We start from the raw sequence: 4,441 nt of genomic DNA, 5'->3' as shown, positions 1-4,441 counted from the left end.
GATATAACTCAACAGTACCACACAAATGTGTCAACGAGTGAATTTTTAAATCTTAACAGATATAACTCAACAGTACCACACAAATGTGTCAACGAGTGAATTTTTAAATCTTAACAGACATAACTCAACAGTACCACACAAATGTGTCAACGAGTGAATTTTTAAATCTTAACAGATATAACTCAACAGTACCACACAAATGTGTCAACGAGTGGCCTTTTAAATCTCAACCGATGACACTGAACAGTATCATATAAATGTATGCACTCTCCCTTAAATTTTACCTGACAGTAACTCAGCGACACTACATGAATGTATACAATGTGCTGCAATTTCTTTGCCAAAGTAAATGAACAACACCCTACGATTGTCCACAACCCTAAAGTCACTTACCCGAAGATCGTCATGTGATTTATGCAACTTTGTTTTAAATCCAAACTAATGAAACTAAAGAATACTATATAAGTGCAATGTGCTTTTAAATCTTGACCGAAGTAACTGTGATTGATTCAGCACTTTCCGCTCTACATATAGTTTCGTAGAATTCACAGAAAGTTTCGTCTTTCAACGACAAATAACGATCAAAGATAATCAAACAGCTTATTAAAAAAACAATTAATATATAATAAACTTCAAAAAGTTTATGCATTGTTTGGCATGCAACAAATTGGTTATATCCTTAAAATATTTTACTTTTTTCTCAAGTTTCAGAAATGAACATAAACACAAATATATTAAACTATATTATTGTCCAACTCCGATGATTGATTGTATCGAGTAATAATGTCAAACAGAGATTCTGAGGGTTATACTTAGAAGTTACACATTGAGTAGAAGAACACGAACATAAGAAAGCTTGTAGAAAACAAATATCTTATTTTTTAACGCAAACATGAACCAGAAGTCTATTAATTAAAGTATTAACATGGGAAAATGGTTTGACTAAGGTTTCAAAGGTTTACTGTAGACGTTTAAGAAGGGAACTGAATTAATTCCTGTTGTAATCACGATTACTTCGAAAAAGTTGTTAGCAGTAAAGAAAGTACTATTGCTATCTGGTGTTTAATAGTGCTGCTAAAAATAATTCTAAGGAAAGTCAGATGGATACCAGATAAGATAAGGTAAAGTTCATAGTCCTGAAAATAAAACTAATATGATATGAGACAATTTCTTATTTATCTGTGGGACAAGGTCTGTGTTAGTCGGACTGCATCCAATAGAGAAAAATCGACGGTAGATGGAGCTTCACTCGAATACTGCTGTTGACCTACACGTTTCGACTTTCTCCACGTAATGTAAAATATCGCAGTCCCTATAGCAGCGAAGATATAGCCAACCATCAGTGCAATTATTCCATTTATTAACATAGGATTTCCATCTCTGTCTGAAGGCATGTTCACTGCAAAATTCAACGCCAAACATATGTATCCCACTGTCACCCATATTACAGCGAAGATGAAGAAGAAGAGAATGAACTTCGATGTGATTATACAACTAACCCTCTTGCCGTTTTTATACAAGATTCCATATCCAGCTGATGAATAAACAACAACAGTTTTTTCATCTATTCTTATCAGCACCTGAAAAAAAAATCACTGAAAGTTAAAAAAATATTATATTTCTATATTCATCCAACAGAAACACAAGCAGTATGGACAGAGAAAGATTCTTCAGGAGAACAAGAAAGAAGAATAGTCAACTATTCGAAAGCGCTCGAGTTTTGGGTCTTATTTTAAGTCCCTGAGTTTTACTTCACTAACATGTGACTCTAGCGAGAATTTCCTCACCACAAAACTGTCTCTAGTGTTGTTACTCATCATTGCCAAAAAGATACCATTGTCATCTTTTCTGCTTCATACGTTCTGTAGTAGTAATGAAGTAGCATGTAACTTCATTAGTATGTCATTCATCGGTATATACAAAATATAATATAAAATATATATATATATATGGGTATATACGAATTCTGTGACAAAGCTTTATTTGGGTAACACATTACCCCAATTTTGTACAACTCAATGGAATAACTATTGTATCTTTCACACCACGATCTGCTTTACAACTAATATGAATTCTGTGTCCTAGCTTTATTTAAATAACTCCAGTGTTTTTAGGTCAAACTGGATATTTTTGGTACTGTTGGCTGTTTCACAACAATTAAAGCCTCTGTTACTGAGTTTTGTTTGAATAATGACTGCGGTGTTTTTAAAGCAGGCTGGATATTTTCGATACTCTTGACTGCTGTATAACTACTTGTTGTTTTGTTCACATTAAAATCTATGACAGAGAATTTAAAGCAGAATACGACTAGATTAATGCGTTAGTATCAGAGCGAACAACATATTTTCTTAATGCTGTTGTTTACATCACAATATGACTAGGAATTATATAGGATATATGAGACTTCAGTTTTTGTTGCTTACTGTTACTTGAAAGTGGTAACACAATCACAAATTATACTTAATGACGTGACACGTAGCAATTAAAATCACATGAATTTCCCCATCTTCAAATTTCTCATTAATCTTGTCCGCGTCATTATGTTTCAGTACTACCTTAGGGGTTCTTTCTTCGAGTTAATGAAAAATTTCAGACATTTTCTTACATTTGTAATGACTCAATTTTTACCGACTTTTGGATATGTGTATATGAAAGCATTATTTGAGATCAATAAAACTTGTAGCATGGCTCTTCATGTTTTAATTATTAAACACAATCCAGATTCTAATTATGCTCGCTTTCTTTTGAAAAAATTGTTTATAAATTCAGACGAAAATGTATAAAATTTTTTAAAAGTTATTTTCAAAAGTTTCTACCACAGTACAACAAAACGTATTTGGTATTTCATGACATGAACGGCTCCGATGAGTCAGCGGACTTACAACACTAAAATCCAGAGTTCGATTCCTCGTGGTGAACAAAGCACAGATAGCCCATTGGTTAGCTTCATCCAATGTATTTTTTTTATTATGGTATATAAAGTGTTATTACGACAAAGCGTTATCAGCAATTTGTTGGTTTTACGACATTACATTGGAATAAAACTGATCAAATTTATATGAAAAATTTCTTTTTTTTTCTTTTAGAATTTTCGCACAAGGATACATAACGTTCTTAATTTTGAACAGAATATTTTTGTAAACAAATAAATGAATAGTTTACGGAGTTGATGGTATAGCTATTCCGTGGCTTTTAAATAATTCTTTTCTAGAGGTTGGGGGACAATGTACGTCCTTTCTACTGAAACATCGGTCTTTATGGTGGATAATGCACGTTATATAGGGATTGGAGGAGAGTGCTTCACTCATTTGTGATCTGTGTTAATGTATTCAAAGCGATTTGGTGTGATACTCTTCTAGGTTAACACCAATATAGAAAACAGCTGCTCGGAAATTGATGACATACCTTTCTGTTTCTTCGTCGTGACATATTTCAACAAAAGGAAATTTCAAAACCTGACTTCTCTGTAATGTGTTTTGACTTTCTCAACGCTTTGAAAGGAACCTGAAATTTAACATAGAAGCAGTTGTCATATAATTTTGAAACCATAATATTTTTTTTTTCTACGGAACTATACATACACACACAGTTCACCGAATTAGCAGAACATATTATATTTATATAAATCAATAATGATGTATGATGTAATAATTCTGAACATGATAAAAATATAACTCATGACAGTCACATTGATACTTCATAAAAAAGATACGACAGTAGCATTAACACTTCTGAAAAAAAATGGTAATGACATTAATACTTTGGAGAAAGGTAAGAGCAAGAGAAAGGTGTGGTAATGACATAACAATTTTTCAGGAAAATATGACAGTTACATTAACATATTTAGAAGAAAAATAAGACAATGACATTTAATACACTTTAGAAAAAAATGGTAGTAGTATTCAAGAACTTTAGGAAAAGACAAGACGATGACATTAATACAGTAGTTCTGATAAAGTCGTTCTGATAGGAAAACACAAGACGATGACATTAATAGACTAGTTCTGACAAAGTCGTTCTGATAGGAAAAGACAAGACAATGACATTAATACACTAGTTTTGATAAAGTCGTTCTGATGGAAAAAGACAAGACGATGACATTAATAAACTAGTACTGATAAGATCGTTCTGATAGAAAAAGACAAGACGATGACTTTAATACACTAGTTCTGATAGGAAAAGGCAAGACGACGACATTAATACACTAGTTCTGATAGGAAAAGACAAGACGATGACATTACTACACTAGTTCTGATAGGAAAAGACAAGACGATGACATTAATACACTAGTTCTGATAGGAAAAGACAAGACGATGACATTAATACACTAGTTCTGATAGGAAAAGACAAGACGATGACATTAATACACTAGTTCTGATAGGAAAACACAAGACGATGACATTAATACACTAGTTCTGATAGGAAAAGACAAGACGATAAC

The 4,441-nt window shown here is 32.4% G+C and overlaps 1 long non-coding RNA gene across 1 annotated transcript in view; it reads right to left on the bottom strand.

Annotated features, from left to right (window-relative positions):
* Positions 1-988: 988 nt before the first annotated feature.
* LOC111086605 overlaps positions 989-4,441 on the bottom strand; it is a 7,348-nt gene continuing 3,895 nt past the window's right edge. The window contains exons 2-3 of the long non-coding RNA XR_002611352.1: positions 3,406-3,504; positions 989-1,580 (exon numbers count right to left, since the gene is read on the bottom strand). This is a non-coding gene — a long non-coding RNA (uncharacterized LOC111086605). The remainder of the gene's footprint in view (positions 1,581-3,405; positions 3,505-4,441) is intronic.

The sequence above is a fragment of the Limulus polyphemus genome, unplaced genomic scaffold (genome assembly GCF_000517525.1).
Source record: "Limulus polyphemus unplaced genomic scaffold, Limulus_polyphemus-2.1.2 Scaffold1247, whole genome shotgun sequence".
NCBI classification, from domain to species: domain Eukaryota; kingdom Metazoa; phylum Arthropoda; class Merostomata; order Xiphosura; family Limulidae; genus Limulus; species Limulus polyphemus.
Note: the sequence above shows the minus strand (reverse complement) of the source record. Positions and strands in the feature narration are given on the sequence as shown.